Source organism: Amaranthus tricolor, chromosome 1, assembly GCF_026212465.1.
Source record: "Amaranthus tricolor cultivar Red isolate AtriRed21 chromosome 1, ASM2621246v1, whole genome shotgun sequence".
NCBI lineage: Eukaryota > Viridiplantae > Streptophyta > Magnoliopsida > Caryophyllales > Amaranthaceae > Amaranthus > Amaranthus tricolor.
This window is the reverse complement of record NC_080047.1, coordinates 27,895,092-27,918,357: the sequence shown is the minus strand read 5'-3', so window position 1 is coordinate 27,918,357 and position 23,266 is coordinate 27,895,092.

The window sequence follows — 23,266 nt, the reverse complement described above, 5'->3', positions numbered from 1 at the left end:
TTGATCCTTTTTCATTCTTCATCGTTCATTCGTCATTGACCATTGATCCTTGTTCATTCTTCATCATTCATTCTTCATTGATCATTGATCCTTGTTCATTCTTCATCGTTAATTCGTCATTGACCATTGATCCTTGTTCATTCTTAATCGTTCATTCTTCATTGATCATTGATCCTAGTTCAATCTTCATCATTCATTCGTCATTGATCATTGATCCTTGTTCATTTTTCATCGTTCATTCGTCATTGACCATTGATCCTTGTTCATTCTTAATCGTTCATTCTTCATTGATCATTAATCCTTGTTCATTCTTCATCGTTCATTCGTCATTGATCATTGATCCTTGTTCATTCTTCATCGTTCATTCGTCATTGATCATTGATCCTTGTTCATTCTTCATCGTTTATTCTTCATTGATCATTGATCCTTGTTCATTCTTCATCGTTTATTCTTCAATGATCATTGATCCTTGTTCATTCTTCATCGTTCATTCTTCATTAAAAATTGATCGTTGTTCATTTTTCATCGTTCATTCGTTATTGATCATTGATCCTTGTTCATTCTTCATCGTTCATTCGTCATTGATCATTGAAACATATTCATTATTCATCGTTCATTCTTCATTGATCATTGATCCTTATTGATTCGTCATCGTTCATTCGTCATCGATCATTGATACTTGTTCATTCATTATCGTTCATTCTTCATTGATCATTGATCCTTGTTCATTCTTCATCGTTCATTCGTCATTGATCATTGATCCTTGTTCATTCTTAATCGTTCATTCTTCATGGATCATTGATCCTTGTTCATTCTTCATTTATCATTGATCCTTGTTCATTCTTCATCGTTCATTCGTCATTGACTATTTGATCCATGTTCATTCTTCATCATTCATTCTTCATTGATCATTGATCCTTGTTCATTCTTCATCGTTCATTCGTCATTGATCATTGAAACTTGTTCATTCTTCATCGTTCATTTTTCATTGATCATTGATCCTTTTTCATTCTTCATCGTTTATTCTTCATTGATCATTGATCCTTGTTCATTCTTCATCTTTCATTCTACATTGATTATTGATCCTTTTTCATTCTTCATCGTTCATTCGTTATTGACCATTGATCCTTGTTCATTCTTCATCATTCATTCTTCATTGATCATTGATCCTTGTTCATTCTTCATCGTTAATTCGTCATTGACCATTGATCCTTGTTCATTCTTAATCATTCATTCTTCATTGATCATTGATCCTTGTTCAATCTTCATCATTCATTCGTCATTGATCATTGATCCTTGTTCATTCTTCATCGTTCATTCGTCATTGACCATTGATCCTTGTTCATTCTTAATCGTTCATTCTTCATTGATCATTGATCCTTGTTCATTCTTAATCGTTCATTCTTCATTGATCATTAATCCTTGTTCATTCTTCATCGTTCATTCGTCATTGATCATTGATCCTTGTTCATTCTTCATCGTTCATTCGTCATTGATCATTGATCCTTGTTCATTCTTCATCGTTTATTCTTCATTAATCATTGATCCTTGTTCATTCTTCATCGTTTATTCTTCAATGATCATTGATCCTTGTTCATTCTTCATCGTTCATTCTTCATTAAAAATTGATCGTTGTTCATTTTTCATCGTTCATTCGTTATTGATCATTGATCCTTGTTCATTCTTCATCGTTCATTCGTCATTGATCATTGAAACATATTCATTCTTCATCGTTCATTCTTCATTGATCATTGATCCTTATTGATTCGTCATCGTTCATTCGTCATTGATCATTGATACTTGTTCATTCATTATCGTTCATTCTTCATTGATCATTGATCCTTGTTCATTCTTCATCGTTCATTCGTCATTGATCATTGATCCTTGTTCATTCTTAATCGTTCATTCTTCATTGATCATTGATCCTTGTTCAATCTTCATCGTTCATTCGTCATTGATCATTGATCCTTGTTCATTCTTCATCGTTCATTCGTCATTGACCATTGATCCTTGTTCATTCTTAATCGTTCATTCTTCATTGATCATTGATCCTTGTTCATTCTTCATCGTTCGCTCGTCATTGATCATTGATCCTTGTTCATTCTTCATCGTTCATTCGTCATTGATCATTGATCCTTGTTCATTCTTTATCGTTTATTCTTCATTGATCATTGATCCTTTTTCATTCTTCATCTTTTATTCTTCAATAATCATTGATCCTTGTTCATTCTTCATCGTTCATGCTTCATTAATAATTGATCCTTGTTCATTTTTCATCGTTCATTCGTTATTGATCATTGATCCTTGTTCATTCTTCATCGTTCATTCGTCATTGATCATTGAAACATGTTCATTCTTCATCGTTCATTCTTCATTAATAATTGATCCTTGTTCATTTTTCATCGTTCATTCGTTATTGATCATTGATCCTTGTTCATTCTTCATCGTTCATTCGTCATTGATCATTGAAACATGTTCATTCTTCATCGTTCATTCTTCATTGATCATTGATCCTTATTGATTCGTCATCGTTCATTCGTCATTGATCATTGATGCTTGTTCATTCATTATCGTTCATTCTTCATTGATCATTGATCCTTGTTCATTCTTCATCGTTCATTCGTCATTGATCATTGATCCTTGTTCATTCTTCATCGTTTATTCTTCATTGATCATTGATCCTTGTTCATTCTTCATCGTTCAGTCGTCATTGATCATTGAAACATGTTCATTCTTCATCGTTCATTCTTCATTAATAATTGATCCTTGTTCATTTTTCATCGTTCATTCGTTATTGATCATTGATCCTTGTTCATTCTTCATCGTTCATTCGTCATTGATCATTGAAACATGTTCATTCTTCATCGTTCATTCTTCATTGATCATTGATCCTTATTGATTCGTCATCGTTCATTCGTCATTGATCATTGATGCTTGTTCATTCATTATCGTTCATTCTTCATTGATCATTGATCCTTGTTCATTCTTCATCGTTCATTCGTCATTGATCATTGATCCTTGTTCATTCTTCATCGTTTATTCTTCATTGATCATTGATCCTTGTTCATTCTTCATCGTTCATTCGTCATTGATCATTGAAACTTGTTCATTTTTCATCGTTCATTCTTCATTGATCATTGATCCTTATTGATTCGTCATCGTTCATTCTTCATTGATCATTGATCCTTGGTCATTCTTCATTTTCATTCTTCAATGATCATTGATCCTTGTTCATTCTTCATCGTTCATTTTTCATTGATCATTGATCCTTGTTCATTCTTCATCGTTTATTCTTCATTGATCATTGATCCTTGTTCATTCTTCATCGTGCATTCTTCATTGATCATTGATCCTTGTTCATTCTTCATCTTTCATTCTACATTGATCATTGATCCTTGTTCATTCTTCATCGTTCATTCGTCATTGACCATTGATCCTTGTTCATTCTTCATCGTTCATTCTTCATCGTTTATTATTCATTGATCATTGATCCTTGTTCATTCTTCATTGTTCATTCGTCATTGACCATTGATCCTTGTTCATTCTTCATCGTTCATTCTTCATTGATCATTGATCCTTGTTCAATTTTCATCGTTCATTCGTCATTGATCATTGATCCTTGTTCATTCTTTATCGTTCATTCTTCATTGATCATTGATCCTTGTTCATTCTTCATCGTTTATTCGTTATTGATCACTTATCCTTATTCATTCTTCATCGTTCATGCTTCATTGATCATTGATCCTTGTTCATTCTTCATCGTTCATTCTACAATGATCATTGATCCTTGTTCATTCTTCATCGTTCATTCTTCATTGATCATTGATCCTTGTTCATTCTTCATCGTTCATTCTTCATTGATCATTGACCCTTGTTCATTCTTCATCTTTCATTCTACTTTGATCATTGATCCTTGTTCATTCTTCATCGTTCATTCGTCATTGATCATTGGTCCTTGTTCATTCTTAATCGTTCATTCTTCATTGATCATTGATCCTTGTTCATTATTCATCGTTTATGCTTCATTGATCATTGATCCTTGTTCATTCTTCATCGTTCATTCGTCATTGATCATTGATCCTTGTTCATTCTTCATCGTTTATTCTTCATTGATCATTGATCCTTGTTCATTCTTCATCGTTTATTCTTCATTGATCATTGATCCTTGTTCATTATTTATCGTTCATTCTTCATTGATCATTGATCCTTGTTCATTCTTCATCTTTCATTCTACATTGATCATTGATCCTTGTTCATTCTTCATCGTTCATTCGTCATTGATCATTGATCCTTGATCATTCTTCATCGTTTATTCTTCATGGATCATTGATCCTTGTTCATTCTTCATCGTTCATTCTTCATTGATCATTGATCCTTGCTCATTCTTCATCTTTCATTCTACATTGATCATTGATCCATGTTCATTCTTCATCGTTCATTCGTCATTGATCATTGATTCTTGTTCATTCTTCATCGTTTATTCTTCATGGATCATTGATCCTTGTTCATTCTTCATTGATCATTGATCCTTGTTCATTCTTCATCGTTAATTCGTCATTGACCATTGATCCTTGTTCATTCTTAATCGTTCATTCTTCATTGATCATTGATCCTTGTTCAATCTTCATCGTTCATTCGTCATTGATCATTGATCCTTGTTCATTCTTCATCGTTCATTCGTCATTGACCATTGATCCTTGTTCATTCTTAATCGTTCATTCTTCATTGATCATTGATCCTTGTTCATTCTTCATCGTTCGTTCGTCATTGATCATTGATCCTTGTTCATTCTTCATCGTTCATTCGTCATTGATCATTGATCCTTGTTCATTCTTTATCGTTTATTCTTCATTGATCATTGATCCTTTTTCATTCTTCATCTTTTATTCTTCAATGATCATTGATCCTTGTTCATTCTTCATCGTTCATGCTTCATTAATAATTGATCCTTGTTCATTTTTCATCGTTCATTCGTTATTGATCATTGATCCTTGTTCATTCTTCATCGTTCATTCGTCATTGATCATTGAAACATGTTCATTCTTCATCGTTCATTCTTCATTAATAATTGATCCTTGTTCATTTTTCATCGTTCATTCGTTATTGATCATTGATCCTTGTTCATTCTTCATCGTTCATTCGTCATTGATCATTGAAACATGTTCATTCTTCATCGTTCATTCTTCATTGATCATTGATCCTTATTGATTCGTCATCGTTCATTCGTCATTGATCATTGATGCTTGTTCATTCATTATCGTTCATTCTTCATTGATCATTGATCTTTGTTCATTCTTCATCGTTCATTCGTCATTGATCATTGATCCTTGTTCATTCTTCATCGTTTATTCTTCATTGAACATTGATCCTTGTTCATTCTTCATCGTTCATTCGTCATTGATCATTGAAACTTGTTCATTCTTCATCGTTCATTCTTCATTGATCATTGATCCTTGTTGATTCGTCATCGTTCATTCTTCATTGATCATTGATCCTTGGTCATTCTTCATTTTCATTCTTCAATGATCATTGATCCTTGTTCATTCTTCATCGTTCATTTTTCATTGATCATTGATCTTTGTTCATTCTTCGTCGTTTATTCTTCATTGATCATTGATCCTTGTTCATTCTTCATCGTGCATTCTTCATTGATCATTGATCCTTGTTCATTCTTCATCTTTCATTCTACATTGATCATTGATCCTTGTTCATTCTTCATCGTTCATTCGTCATTGACCATTGATCCTTGTTCATTCTTCATCGTTCATTCTTCATCGTTTATTCTTCATTGATCATTTATCCTTGTTCATTCTTCATCGTTCATTCGTCATTGACCATTGATCCTTGTTCATTCTTCATCGTTCATTCTTCATTGATCATTGATCCTTGTTCAATTTTCATCGTTCATTCGTCATTGATCATTGATCCTTGTTCATTCTTTATCGTTCATTCTTCATTGATCATTGATCCTTGTTCATTCTTCATCGTTTATTCGTTATTGATCACTTATCCTTGTTCATTCTTCATCGTTCATGCTTCATTGATCATTGATCCTTGTTCATTCTTCATCGTTCATTCTACAATGATCATTGATCCTTGTTCATTCTTCATCGTTCATTCTTCATTGATCATTGATCCTTGTTCATTCTTCATCGTTCATTCTTCATTGATCATTGACCCTTGTTCATTCTTCATCTTTCATTCTACTTTGATCATTGATCCTTGTTCATTCTTCATCGTTCATTCGTCATTGATCATTGGTCCTTGTTCATTCTTAATCGTTCATTCTTCATTGATCATTGATCCTTGTTCATTATTCATCGTTTATGCTTCATTGATCATTGATCCTTGTTCATTCTTCATCGTTCATTCGTCATTGATCATTGATCCTTGTTCATTCTTCATCGTTTATTCTTCATTGATCATTGATCCTTGTTCATTCTTCATCGTTTATTCTTCATTGATCATTGATCCTTGTTCATTATTTATCGTTCATTCTTCATTGATCATTGATCCTTGTTCATTCTTCATCTTTCATTCTACATTGATCATTGATCCTTGTTCATTCTTCATCGTTCATTCGTCATTGATCATTGATCCTTGTTCATTCTTCATCGTTTATTCTTCATGGATCATTGATCCTTGTTCATTCTTCATCGTTCATTCTTCATTGATCATTGATCCTTGCTCATTCTTCATCTTTCATTCTACATTGATCATTGATCCATGTTCATTCTTCATCGTTCCTTCGTCATTGATCATTGATCCTTGTTCATTCTTCATCGTTTATTCTTCATGGATCATTGATCCTTGTTCATTCTTCATTGATCATTGATCCTTGTTCATTCTTCATCGTTAATTCGTCATTGACCATTGATCCTTGTTCATTCTTAATCGTTCATTCTTCATTGATCATTGATCCTTGTTCAATCTTCATCGTTCATTCGCCATTGATCATTGATCCTTGTTCATTCTTCATCGTTCATTCGTCATTGACCATTGATCCTTGTTCATTCTTAATCGTTCATTCTTCATTGATCATTGATCCTTGTTCATTCTTCATCGTTCGTTCGTCATTGATCATTGATCCTTGTTCATTCTTCATCGTTCATTCGTCATTGATCATTGATCCTTGTTCATTCTTTATCGTTTATTCTTCATTGATCATTGATCCTTTTTCATTCTTCATCTTTTATTCTTCAATGATCATTGATCCTTGTTCATTCTTCATCGTTCATGCTTCATTAATAATTGATCCTTGTTCATTTTTCATCGTTCATTCGTTATTGATCATTGATCCTTGTTCATTCTTCATCGTTCATTCGTCATTGATCATTGAAACATGTTCATTCTTCATCGTTCATTCTTCATTAATAATTGATCCTTGTTCATTTTTCATCGTTCATTCGTTATTGATCATTGATCCTTGTTCATTCTTCATCGTTCATTCGTCATTGATCATTGAAACATGTTCATTCTTCATCGTTCATTCTTCATTGATCATTGATCCTTATTGATTCGTCATCGTTCATTCGTCATTGATCATTGATGCTTGTTCATTCATTATCGTTCATTCTTCATTGATCATTGATCTTTGTTCATTCTTCATCGTTCATTCGTCATTGATCATTGATCCTTGTTCATTCTTCATCGTTTATTCTTCATTGATCATTGATCCTTGTTCATTCTTCATCGTTCATTCGTCATTGATCATTGAAGCTTGTTCATTCTTCATCGTTCATTCTTCATTGATCATTGATCCTTATTGATTCGTCATCGTTCATTCTTCATTGATCATTGATCCTTGGTCATTCTTCATTTTCATTCTTCAATGATCATTGATCCTTGTTCATTCTTCATCGTTCATTTTTCATTGATCATTGATCTTTGTTCATTCTTCGTCGTTTATTCTTCATTGATCATTGATCCTTGTTCATTCTTCATCGTGCATTCTTCATTGATCATTGATCCTTGTTCATTCTTCATCGTTCATTCGTCATTGACCATTGATCCTTGTTCATTCTTCATCGTTCATTCTTCATCGTTTATTCTTCATTGATCATTTATCCTTGTTCATTCTTCATCGTTCATTCGTCATTGACCATTGATCCTTGTTCATTCTTCATCGTTCATTCTTCATTGATCATTGATCCTTGTTCAATTTTCATCGTTCATTCTTCATTGATCATTGATCCTTGTTCGTTCTTCATCGTTCATTCTACAATGATCATTGATCCTTGTTCATTCTTCATCGTTCATTCTTCATTGATCATTGATCCTTGTTCATTCTTCATCGTTCATTCTTCATTGATCATTGATCCTTGTTCATTCTTCATCTTTCATTCTACTTTGATCATTGATCCTTGTTCATTCTTCATCGTTCATTCGTCATTGATCATTGGTCCTTGTTCATTCTTAATCGTTCATTCTTCATTGATCATTGATCCTTGTTCATTCTTCATCGTTTATGCTTCATTGATCATTGATCCTTGATCATTCTTCATCGTTCATTCGTCATTGATCATTGATCCTTGTTCATTCTTCGTCGTTTATTCTTCATTTATCATTGATCCTTGTTCATTATTTATCGTTCATTCTTCATTGATCATTGATCCTTGTTCATTCTTCATCGTTCATTCGTCATTGACTATTTGATCCTTGTTCATTCTTCATCATTCATTCTTCATTGATCATTGATCCTTGTTCATTCTTCATCGTTCATTCGTCATTGATCATTGAAACTTGTTCATTCTTCATCGTTCATTTTTCATTCATCATTGATCCTTTTTCATTCTTCATCGTTTATTCTTCATTGATCATTGATCCTTGTTCATTCTTCATCTTTCATTCTACATTGATTATTGATCCTTGTTCATTCTTCATCGTTCATTCGTCATTGACCATTGATCCTTGTTCATTCTTCATCATTCATTCTTCATTTATCATTGATCCTTGTTCATTCTTCATCGTTAATTCGTCATTGACCATTGATCCTTGTTCATTCTTAATCGTTCATTCTTCATTGATCATTGATCCTTGTTCAATCTTCATCATTCATTCGTCATTGATCATTGATCCTTGTTCATTCTTCATCGTTCATTCGTCATTGACCATTGATCCTTGTTCATTCTTAATCGTTCATTCTTCATTGATCATTAATCCTTGTTCATTCTTCATCGTTCATTCGTCATTGATCATTGATCCTTGTTCATTCTTCATCGTTCATTCGTCATTGATCATTGATCCTTGTTCATTCTTCATCGTTTATTCTTCATTGATCATTGATTCTTTTTCATTCTTCATCGTTTATTCTTCAATGATCATTGATCCTTGTTCATTCTTCATCGTTCATTCTTCATTAAAAATTGATCGTTGTTCATTTTGCATCGTTCATTCGTTATTGATCATTGATCCTTGTTCATTCTTCATCGTTCATTCGTCATTGATCATTGAAACATATTCATTCTTCATCGTTCATTCTTCATTGATCATTGATCCTTATTGATTTTTCATCGTTCATTCGTCATTGATCATTGATACTTGTTCATTCATTATCGTTCATTCTTCATTGATCATTGATCCTTGTTCATTCTTCATCGTTCATTCGTCATTGATCATTGATCCTTGTTCATTCTTAATCGTTCATTCTTCATTGATCATTGATCCTTGTTCAATCTTCATCGTTCATTCGTCATTGATCATTGATCCTTGTTCATTCTTCATCGTTTATTCTTCATTCAACATTGATTCTTTTTCATTCTTCATCTTTTATTCTTCAATGATCATTGATCCTTGTTCATTCTTCATCGTTCATGCTTCATTAATAATTGATCCTTGTTCATTTTTCATCGTTCATTCGTTATTGATCATTGATCCTTGTTCATTCTTCATCGTTCATTCGTCATTGATCATTGATCCTTGTTCATTCTTCATCGTTTATTCTTCATTGATCATTGATCCTTGTTCATTCTTCATCGTTCATTCGTCATTGATCATTGAAACTTGTTCATTCTTCATCGTTCATTCTTCATTGATCATTGATCCTTATTGATTCGTCATCGTTAATTATTCATTGATCATTGATCCTTGGTCATTCTTCATTTTCATTCTTCAATGATCATTGATCCTTGTTCATTCTTCATCGTTCATTTTTCATTGATTATTGATCCTTGTTCATTCTTCATCGTTTATTCTTCATTGATCATTGATCCTTGTTCATTCTTCATCGTGCATTCTTCATTGATCATTGATCCTTGTTCATTCTTCATCTTTCATTCTACATTGATCATTGATCCTTGTTCATTCTTCATCGTTCATTCGTCATTGACCATTGATCCTTGTTCATTCTTCATCGTTCATTCTTCATCGTTTATTCTTCATTGATCATTGATCCTTGTTCATTCTTCATCGTTCATTCGTCATTGACCATTGATCCTTGTTCATTCTTCATCGTTCATTCTTCATTGATCATTGATCCTTGTTCAATTTTCATCGTTCATTCGTCATTGATCATTGATCCTTGTTCATTCTTTATCGTTCATTCTTCATTGATCATTGATCCTTGTTCATTCTTCATCGTTTATTCGTTATTGATCACTTATCCTTGTTCATTCTTCATCGTTCATTCTTCATTGATCATTGATCCTTGTTCATTCTTCATCGTTCATTCGTCATTGATCATTCATCCTTGTTCATTCTTTATCGTTCATTCTTCATTGATCATTGATCCTTGTTCATTCTTCATCGTTCATTCGTCATTGATCATTGATACTTGTTCATTCATTATCGTTCATTCTTCATTGATCATTGATCCTTGTTCATTCTTCATCGTTCATTAGTCATTGATCATTGATCCTTGTTCATTCTTCATTGTTTATTCATCATTGATCATTGATACTTGTTCACTCTTCACCATTCATTCTTCATTGATCATTGATCCTTGTTCATTCTTCATCGTTCATTCGTCATTGACCATTGATTCTTGTTCATTCTTAATCGTTCATTCTTCATTGATCATTGATCCTTGTTCATTCTTCATCGTTTATGCTTCATTGATCATTGATCCTTGTTCATTCTTCATCGTTCATTCGTCATTGATCAATTATCCTTGTTCATTCTTCATCGTTCATTCTTCATTGATCATTGATCCTTGTTCATTCTTCATCGTTTATGCTTCATTGATCATTGATCCTTGTTCATTCTTCATCGTTCATTCGTCATTGATCAATTATCCTTGTTCATTCTTCATCGTTCATTCTTCATTGATCATTGATCCTTGTTCATTCTTCATCGTTCATTCGTTATTGATCACTTATCCTTTTTCATTCTTCATCGTTCATTCTTCATTGATCATTGATCCTTGTTCATTCTTCATCTTTCATTCTACAATGATCATTGATCCTTGTTCATTCTTCATCGTTCATTCTTCATTGATCATTGATCCTTGTTTATTCTTCATTGTTTATGCTACATTGATCATTGATCCTTGTTCATTCTACATTGATCATTGATCCTTGTTCATTCTTCATCGTTCATTCTTCATTGATCATTGATCCTTGTTCATTCTTCATCGTTCATTCGTCATTGATCATTGAAACTTGTTCATTCTTCATCGTTCATTCTTCATTGATCATTGATCCTTATTGATTCGTCATCGTTCATTCTTCATTGATCATTGATCCTTGGTCATTCTTGATTTTCATTCTTCAATGATCATTGATCCTTGTTCATTCTTCATCGTTCATTTTTCATTGATCATTGATCTTATTCATTCTTCATCGTTTATTCTTCATTGATCATTGATCCTTGTTCATTCTTCATCGTGCATTCTTCATTGATCATTGATCCTTGTTCATTCTTCATCGTTCATTCTTCATTGATCATTGATGCTTGTTCATTCTTCATCGTTCATTCTACAATGATCATTGATCCTTGTTCATTCTTCATCGTTCATTCGTCATTGACCATTGATCCTTGTTCATTCTTCATCGTTCATTCTTCATTGATCATTGATCCTTGTTCAATTTTCATCGTTCATTTGTCATTGATCATTGATCCTTGTTCATTCTTTATCGTTCATTCTTCATTGATCATTGATCCTTGTTCATTCTTCATCGTTTATTCCTTATTGATCACTTATCCTTGTTCATTCTTCATTGATCATTGATCCTTGTTCATTCTTCATCGTTCATTCTACAATGATCATTGATCCTTGTTCATTCTTCATCGTTCATTCTTCATTGATCATTGATCCTTGTTCATTCTTCATCGTTCATTCTTCATTGATCATTGATCCTTGTTCATTCTTCATCTTTCATTCTACTTTGATCATTGATCCTTGTTCATTCTTCATCGTTCATTCGTCATTGATCATTGGTCCTTGTTCATTCTTAATCTTTCATTCTTCATTGATCATTGATCCTTGTTCATTCTTCATCGTTTATGCTTCATTGATCATTGATCCTTGTTCATTCTTCATCGTTCATTCGTCATTGATCATTGATCCTTGTTCATTCTTCATCGTTTATTCTTCATTGATCATTGATCCTTGTTCATTATTTATCGTTCATTCTTCATTGATCATTGATCCTTGTTCATTCTTCATCTTTCATTCTACATTGATCATTGATCCTTGTTCATTCTTCATCGTTCATTCGCCATTGATCATTGATCCTTGTTCATTCTTCATCGTTTATTCTTCATGGATCATTGATCCTTGTTCATTCTTCATCGTTCATTCTTCATTGATCATTGATCCTTGCTCATTCTTCATCTTTCATTCTACATTGATCATTGATCCATGTTCATTCTTCATCGTTCATTCGTCATTGATCATTGATCCTTGTTCATTCTTCATCGTTTATTCTTCATAGATCATTGATCCTTGTTCATTCTTCATTGATCATTGATCCTTGTTCATTCTTCATCGTTCATTCGTCATTGACTATTTGATCCTTGTTCATTCTTCATCATTCATTCTTCATTGATCATTGATCCTTGTTCATTCTTCATCGTTCATTCTTCATTGATCATTGATCCTTGTTCATTCTTCATCGTTCATTCTTCATTGATCATTGATCCTTGTTCATTCTTCATCTTTCATTCTACTTTGATCATTGATCCTTGTTCATTCTTCATCGTTCATTCGTCATTGATCATTGGTCCTTGTTCATTATTTATCGTTCATTCTTCATTGATCATTGATCCTTGTTCATTCTTCATCTTTCATTCTACATTGATCATTGATCCTTGTTCATTCTTCATCGTTCATTCGCCATTGATCATTGATCCTTGTTCATTCTTCATCGTTTATTCTTCATGGATCATTGATCCTTGTTCATTCTTCATCGTTCATTCTTCATTGATCATTGATCCTTGCTCATTCTTCATCTTTCATTCTACATTGATCATTGATCCATGTTCATTCTTCATCGTTCATTCGTCATTGATCATTGATCCTTGTTCATTCTTCATCGTTTATTCTTCATGGATCATTGATCCTTGTTCATTCTTCATTGATCATTGATCCTTGTTCATTCTTCATCGTTCATTCGTCATTGACTATTTGATCCTTGTTCATTCTTCATCATTCATTCTTCATTGATCATTGATCCTTGTTCATTCTTCATCGTTCATTCGTCATTGATCATTGATCCTTGTTCATTCTTCATCGTTTATTCTTCATGGATCATTGATCCTTGTTCATTCTTCATCGTTCATTCTTCATTGATCATTGATCCTTGCTCATTCTTCATCTTTCATTCTACATTGATCATTGATCCATGTTCATTCTTCATCGTTCATTCGTCATTGATCATTGATCCTTGTTCATTCTTCATTGTTTATTCTTCATGGATCATTGATCCTTGTTCATTCTTCATTGATCATTGATCCTTGTTCAATCTTCATCGTTAATTCGTCATTGACCATTGATCCTTGTTCATTCTTAATCGTTCATTCTTCATTGATCATTGATCCTTGTTCAATCTTCATCGTTCATTCGTCATTGATCATTGATCCTTGTTCATTCTTCATCGTTCATTCGTCATTGACCATTGATCCTTGTTCATTCTTAATCGTTCATTCTTCATTGATCATTGATCCTTGTTCATTCTTCATCGTTCGTTCGTCATTGATCATTGATCCTTGTTCATTCTTCATCGTTCATTCGTCATTGATCATTGATCCTTGTTCATTCTTTATCGTTTATTCTTCATTGATCATTGATCCTTTTTCATTCTTCATCTTTTATTCTTCAATGATCATTGATCCTTGTTCATTCTTCATCATTCATGCTTCATTAATAATTGATCCTTGTTCATTTTTCATCGTTCATTCGTTATTGATCATTGATCCTTGTTCATTCTTCATCGTTCATTCGTCATTGATCATTGAAACATGTTCATTCTTCATCGTTCATTCTTCATTAATAATTGATCCTTGTTCATTTTTCATCGTTCATTCGTTATTGATCATTGATCCTTGTTCATTCTTCATCGTTCATTCGTCATTGATCATTGAAACATATTCATTCTTCATCGTTCATTCTTCATTGATCATTGATCCTTATTGATTCGTCATCGTTCATTCGTCATTGATCATTGATACTTGTTCATTCATTATCGTTCATTCTTCATTGATCATTGATCCTTGTTCATTCTTCATCGTTCATTCGTCATTGATCATTGATCCTTGTTCATTCTTAATCGTTCATTCTTCATGGATCATTGATCCTTGTTCATTCTTCATTGATCATTGATCCTTGTTCATTCTTCATCGTTCATTCGTCATTGACTATTTGATCCTTGTTCATTCTTCATCATTCATTCTTCATTGATCATTGATCCTTGTTCATTCTTCATCGTTCATTCGTCATTGATCATTGAAACTTGTTCATTCTTCATCGTTCATTTTTCATTGATCATTGATCCTTTTTCATTCTTCATCGTTTATTCTTCATTGATCATTGATCCTTGTTCATTCTTCATCTTTCATTCTACATTGATTATTGATCCTTTTTCATTCTTCATCGTTCATTCGTCATTGACCATTGATCCTTGTTCATTCTTCATCATTCATTCTTCATTGATCATTGATCCTTGTTCATTCTTCATCGTTAATTCGTCATTGACCATTGATCCTTGTTCATTCTTAATCGTTCATTCTTCATTGATCATTGATCCTTGTTCAATCTTCATCATTCATTCGTCATTGATCAATTATCCTTGTTCATTCTTCATCGTTCATTCGTCATTGACCATTGATCCTTGTTCATTCTTCATCGTTCATTCTTCATTGATCATTGATCCTTGTTCAATTTTCATCGTTCATTCGTCATTGATCATTGATCCTTGTTCATTCTTTATCGTTCATTCTTCATTGATCATTGATCCTTGTTCATTTTTCATCGTTTATTCCTTATTGATCACTTATCCTTGTTCATTCTTCATCGTTCATTCTTCATTGATCATTGATCCTTGTTCATTCTTCATCGTTCATTCTACAATGATCATTGATCCTTGTTCATTCTTCATCGTTCATTCTTCATTGATCATTGATCCTTGTTCATTCTTCATCGTTCATTCTTCATTGATCATTGATCCTTGTTCATTCTTCATCTTTCATTCTACTTTGATCATTGATCCTTGTTCATTCTTCATCGTTCATTCGTCATTGATCATTGGTCCTTGTTCATTCTTAATCGTTCATTCTTCATTGATCATTGATCCTTGTTCATTCTTCATCGTTTATGCTTCATTGATCATTGATCCTTGTTCATTCTTCATCGTTCATTCGTCATTGATCATTGATCCTTGTTCATTCTTCATCGTTTATTCTTCATTGATCATTGATCCTTGTTCATTATTTATCGTTCATTCTTCATTGATCATTGATACTTGTTCATTCTTCATCTTTCATTCTACATTGATCATTGATCCTTGTTCATTCTTCATCGTTCATTCGCCATTGATCATTGATCCTTGTTCATTCTTCATCGTTTATTCTTCATGGATCATTGATCCTTGTTCATTCTTCATCGTTCATTCTTCATTGATCATTGATCCTTGCTCATTCTTCATCTTTCATTCTACATTGATCATTGATCCATGTTCATTCTTCATCGTTCATTCGTCATTGATCATTGATCCTTGTTCATTCTTCATCGTTTATTCTTCATGGATCATTGATCCTTGTTCATTCTTCATTGATCATTGATCCTTGTTCATTCTTCATCGTTCATTCGTCATTGACTATTTGATCCTTGTTCATTCTTCATCATTCATTCTTCATTGATCATTGATCCTTGTTCATTCTTCATCGTTCATTCGTCATTGATCATTGAAACTTGTTCATTCTTCATCGTTCATTTTTCATTGATCATTGATCCTTTTTCATTCTTCATCGTTTATTCTTCATTGATCATTGATCCTTGTTCATTCTTCATCTTTCATTCTACATTGATTATTGATCCTTTTTCATTCTTCATCGTTCATTCGTCATTGACCATTGATCCTTGTTCATTCTTCATCATTCATTCTTCATTGATCATTGATCCTTGTTCATTCTTCATCGTTAATTCGTCATTGACCATTGATCCTTGTTCATTCTTAATCGTTCATTCTTCATTGATCGTTGATCCTTGTTCAATCTTCATCATTCATTCGTCATTGATCATTGATCCTTGTTCATTCTTCATCGTTCATTCGTCATTGACCATTGATCCTTGTTCATTCTTAATCGTTCATTCTTCATTGATCATTAATCCTTGTTCATTCTTCATCGTTCATTCGTCATTGATCATTGATCCTTGTTCATTCTTCATCGTTCATTCGTCATTGATCATTGATCCTTGTTCATTCTTCATCGTTTATTCTTCATTGATCATTGATCCTTGTTCATTCTTCATCGTTTATTCTTCAATGATCATTGATCCTTGTTCATTCTTCATCGTTCATTCTTCATTAAAAATTGATCGTTGTTCATTTTTCATCGTTCATTCGTTATTGATCATTGATCCTTGTTCATTCTTCATCGTTCATTCGTCATTGATCATTGAAACATATTCATTCTTCATCGTTCATTCTTCATTGATCATTGATCCTTATTGATTCGCCATCGTTCATTCGTCATTGATCATTGATACTTGTTCATTCATTATCGTTCATTCTTCATTGATCATTGATCCTTGTTCATTCTTCATCGTTCATTCGTCATTGATCATTGATCCTTGTTCATTCTTAATCGTTCATTCTTCATGGATCATTGATCCTTGTTCATTCTTCATTGATCATTGATCCTTGTTCATTCTTCATCGTTCATTCGTCATTGACTATTTGATCCTTGTTCATTCTTCATCATTCATTCTTCATTGATCATTGATCCTTGTTCATTCTTCATCGTTCATTCGTCATTGATCATTGAAACTTGTTCATTCTTCATCGTTCATTTTTCATTGATCATTGATCCTTTTTCATTCTTCATCGTTTATTCTTCATTGATCATTGATCCTTGTTCATTCTTCATCTTTCATTCTACATTGATTATTGATCCTTTTTCATTCTTCATCGTTCATTCGTCATTGACCATTGATCCTTGTTCATTCTTCATCATTCATTCTTCATTGATCATTGATCCTTGTTCATTCTTCATCGTTAATTCGTCATTGACCATTGATCCTTGTTCATTCTTAATCGTTCATTCTTCATTGATCATTGATCCTTGTTCAATCTTCATCATTCATTCGTCATTGATCATTGATCCTTGTTCATTCTTCATCGTTCATTCGTCATTGACCATTGATCCTTGTTCATTCTTAATCGTTTATTCTTCATTGATCATTGATCCTTGTTCATTCTTAATCGTTCATTCTTCATTGATCATTAATCCTTGTTCATTCTTCATCGTTCATTCGTCATTGATCATTGATCCTTGTTCATTCTTCATCGTTCATTCGTCATTGATCATTGAAACATATTCATTCTTCATCGTTCATTCTTCATTGATCATTGATCCTTATTGATTCGTCATCGTTCATTCGTCATTGATCATTGATACTTGTTCATTCTTCATCGTTCATTCTTCATTGATCATTGATCCTTGTTCATTCTTCATCGTTCATTCTTCATTGATCATTGATCCTTGTTCATTCTTCATCGTTCATTCGTCATTGATCATTGAAACTTGTTCATTCTTCATCGTTCATTCTTCATTGATCATTGATCCTTATTGATTCGTCATCGTTCATTCTTCATTGATCATTGATCCTTGGTCATTCTTCATTTTCATTCTTCAATGATCATTGATCCTTGTTCATTCTTCATCGTTCATTTTTCATTGATCATTGATCTTATTCATTCTTCATCGTTTATTCTTCATTGATCATTGATCCTTGTTCATTCTTCATCGTGCATTCTTCATTGATCATTGATCCTTGTTCATTCTTCATCGTTCATTCTTCATTGATCATTGATCCTTGTTCATTCTTCATCGTTCATTCTACAATGATCATTGATCCTTGTTCATTCTTCATCGTTCATTCGTCATTGACCATTGATCCTTGTTCATTCTTCATCGTTCATTCTTCATTGATCATTGATCCTTGTTCAATTTTCATCGTTCATTCGTCATTGATCATTGATCCTTGTTCATTCTTTATCGTTCATTCTTCATTGATCATTGATCCTTGTTCATTCTTCATCGTTTATTCCTTATTGATCACTTATCCTTGTTCATTCTTCATCGTTCATTCTTCATTGATCATTGATCCTTGTTCATTCTTCATCGTTCATTCTACAATGATCATTGATCCTTGTTCATTCTTCATCGTTCATTCTTCATTGATCATTGATCCTTATTCATTCTTCATCGTTCATTCTTCATTGATCATTGATCCTTGTTCATTCTTCATCTTTCATTCTACTTTGATCATTGATCCTTGTTCATTCTTCATCGTTCATTCGTCATTGATCATTGGTCCTTGTTCATTCTTAATCGTTCATTCTTCATTGATCATTGATCCTTGTTCATTCTTCATCGTTTATGCTTCATTGATCATTGATCCTTGTTCATTCTTCATCGTTCATTCGTCATTGATCATTGATCCTTGTTCATTCTTCATCGTTTATTCTTCATTGATCATTGATCCTTGTTCATTATTTATCGTTCATTCTTCATTGATCATTGATCCTTGTTCATTCTTCATCTTTCATTCTACATTGATCATTGATCCTTGTTCATTCTTCATCGTTCATTCGCCATTGATCATTGATCCTTGTTCATTCTTCATCGTTTATTCTTCATGGATCATTGATCCTTGTTCATTCTTCATCGTTCATTCTTCATTGATCATTGATCCTTGCTCATTCTTCATCTTTCATTCTACATTGATCATTGATCCATGTTCATTCTTCATCGTTCATTCGTCATTGATCATTGATCCTTGTTCATTCTTCATCGTTTATTCTTCATGGATGTTCATTCTTCATTGATCATTGATCCTTGTTCATTCTTCATCGTTCATTCGTCATTGACTATTTGATCCTTGTTCATTCTTCATCATTCATTCTTCATTGATCATTGATCCTTGTTCATTCTTCATCGTTCATTCGTCATTGATCATTGATCCTTGTTCATTCTTCATCGTTTATTCTTCATGGATCATTGATCCTTGTTCATTCTTCATCGTTCATTCTTCATTGATCATTGATCCTTGCTCATTCTTCATCTTTCATTCTACATTGATCATTGATCCATGTTCATTCTTCATCGTTCATTCGTCATTGATCATTGATCCTTGTTCATTCTTCATTGTTTATTCTTCATGGATCATTGATCCTTGTTCATTCTTCATTGATCATTGATCCTTGTTCATTCTTCATCGTTAATTCGTCATTGACCATTGATCCTTGTTCATTCTTAATCGTTCATTCTTCATTGATCATTGATCCTTGTTCAATCTTCATCGTTCATTCGTCATTGATCATTGATCCTTGTTCATTCTTCATCGTTCATTCGTCATTGACCATTGATCCTTGTTCATTCTTAATCGTTCATTCTTCATTGATCATTGATCCTTGTTCATTCTTCATCGTTCGTTCGTCATTGATCATTGATCCTTGTTCATTCTTCATCGTTCATTCGTCATTGATCATTGATCCTTGTTCATTCTTTATCGTTTATTCTTCATTGATCATTGATCCTTTTTCATTCTTCATCTTTTATTCTTCAATGATCATTGATCCTTGTTCATTCTTCATCGTTCATGCTTCATTAATAATTGATCCTTGTTCATTTTTCATCGTTCATTCGTTATTGATCATTGATCCTTGTTCATTCTTCATCGTTCATTCGTCATTGATCATTGAAACATGTTCATTCTTCATCGTTCATTCTTCATTAATAATTGATCCTTGTTCATTTTTCATCGTTCATTCGTTATTGATCATTGATCCTTGTTCATTCTTCATCGTTCATTCGTCATTGATCATTGAAACATATTCATTCTTCATCGTTCATTCTTCATTGATAATTGATCCTTATTGATTCGTCATCGTTCATTCGTCATTGATCATTGATACTTGTTCATTCATTATCGTTCATTCTTCATTGATCATTGATCCTTGTTCATTCTTCATCGTTCATTCGTCATTGATCATTGATCCTTGTTCATTCTTAATCGTTCATTCTTCATGGATCATTGATCCTTGTTCATTCTTCATTGATCATTGATCCTTGTTCATTCTTCATCGTTCATTCGTCATTGACTATTTGATCCTTGTTCATTCTTCATCATTCATTCTTCATTGATCATTGATCCTTGTTCATTCTTCATCTTTCATTCTACTTTGATCATTGATCCTTGTTCATTCTTCATCGTTAATTCGTCATTGACCATTGATCCTTGTTCATTCTTAATCGTTCATTCTTCATTGATCATTGATCCTTGTTCAATCTTCATCATTCATTCGTCATTGATCATTGATCCTTGTTCATTCTTCATCGTTCATTCGTCATTGACCATTGATCCTTGTTCATTCTTCATCGTTCATTCTTCATTGATCATTGATCCTTGTTCAATTTTCATCGTTCATTCGTCATTGATCATTGATCCTTGTTCATTCTTTATCGTTCATTCTTCATTGATCATTGATCCTTGTTCATTCTTCATCGTTTATTCCTTATTGATCACTTATCCTTGTTCATTCTTCATCGTTCATTCTTCATTGATCATTGATCCTTGTTCATTCTTCATCGTTCATTCTACAATGATCATTGATCCTTGTTCATTCTTCATCGTTCATTCTTCATTGATCATTGATCCTTGTTCATTCTTCATCGTTCATTCTTCATTGATCATTGATCCTTGTTCATTCTTCATCTTTCATTCTACTTTGATCATTGATCCTTGTTCATTCTTCATCGTTCATTCGTCATTGATCATTGGTCCTTGTTCATTCTTAATCGTTCATTCTTCATTGATCATTGATCCTTGTTCATTCTTCATCGTTTATGCTTCATTGATCATTGATCCTTGTTCATTCTTCATCGTTCATTCGTCATTGATCATTGATCCTTGTTCATTCTTCATCGTTTATTCTTCATTGATCATTGATCCTTGTTCATTATTTATCGTTCATTCTTCATTGATCATTGATCCTTGTTCATTCTTCATCTTTCATTCTACATTGATCATTGATCCTTGTTCATTCTTCATCGTTCATTCGCCATTGATCATTGATCCTTGTTCATTCTTCATCGTTTATTCTTCATGGATCATTGATCCTTGTTCATTCTTCATCGTTCATTCTTCATTGATCATTGATCCTTGCTCATTCTTCATCTTTCATTCTACATTGATCATTGATCCATGTTCATTCTTCATCGTTCATTCGTCATTGATCATTGATCCTTGTTCATTCTTCATCGTTGATTCTTCATGGATCATTGATCCTTGTTCATTCTTCATTGATCATTGATCCTTGTTCATTCTTCATCGTTCATTCGTCATTGACTATTTGATCCTTGTTCATTCTTCATCATTCATTCTTCATTGATCATTGATCCTTGTTCATTCTTCATCATTCATTCGTCATTGATCATTGAAACTTGTTCATTCTTCATCGTTCATTTTTCATTGATCATTGATCCTTTTTCATTCTTCATCGTTTATTCTTCATTGATCATTGATCCTTGTTCATTCTTCATCTTTCATTCTACATTGATTATTGATCCTTTTTCATTCTTCATCGTTCATTCGTCATTGACCATTGATCCTTGTTCATTCTTCATCATTCATTCTTCATTGATCATTGATCCTTGTTCATTCTTCATCGTTAATTCGTCATTGACAATTGATCCTTGTTCATTCTTAATCGTTCATTCTTCATTGATCATTGATCCTTGTTCAATCTTCATCATTCATTCGTCATTGATCATTGATCCTTGTTCATTCTTCATCGTTCATTCGTCATTGACCATTGATCCTTGTTCATTCTTAATCGTTCATTCTTCATTGATCATTAATCCTTGTTCATTCTTCATCGTTCATTCGTCATTGATCATTGATCCTTGTTCATTCTTCATCGTTCATTCGTCATTGATCATTGATCCTTGTTCATTCTTCATCGTTTATTCTTCATTGATCATTGATCCTTGTTCATTCTTCATCGTTTATTCTTCAATGATCATTGATCCTTGTTCATTCTTCATCGTTCATTCTTCATTAAAAATTGATCGTTGTTCATTTTTCATCGTTCATTCGTTATTGATCATTGATCCTTGTTCATTCTTCATCGTTCATTCGTCATTGATCATTGAAACATATTCATTCTTCATCGTTCATTCTTCATTGATCATTGATCCTTATTGATTCGTCATCGTTCATTCGTCATTGATCATTGATACTTGTTCATTCATTATCGTTCATTCTTCATTGATCATTGATCCTTGTTCATTCTTCATCGTTCATTCGTCATTGATCATTGATCCTTGTTCATTCTTAATCGTTTATTCTTCATGGATCATTGATCCTTGTTCATTCTTCATTGATCATTGATCCTTGTTCATTCTTCATCGTTCATTCGTCATTGACTATTTGATCCTTGTTCATTCTTCATCATTCATTCTTCATTGATCATTGATCCTTGTTCATTCTTCATCGTTCATTCGTCATTGATCATTGAAACTTGTTCATTCTTCATCGTTCATTTTTCATTGATCATTGATCCTTTTTCATTCTTCATCGTTTATTCTTCATTGATCATTGATC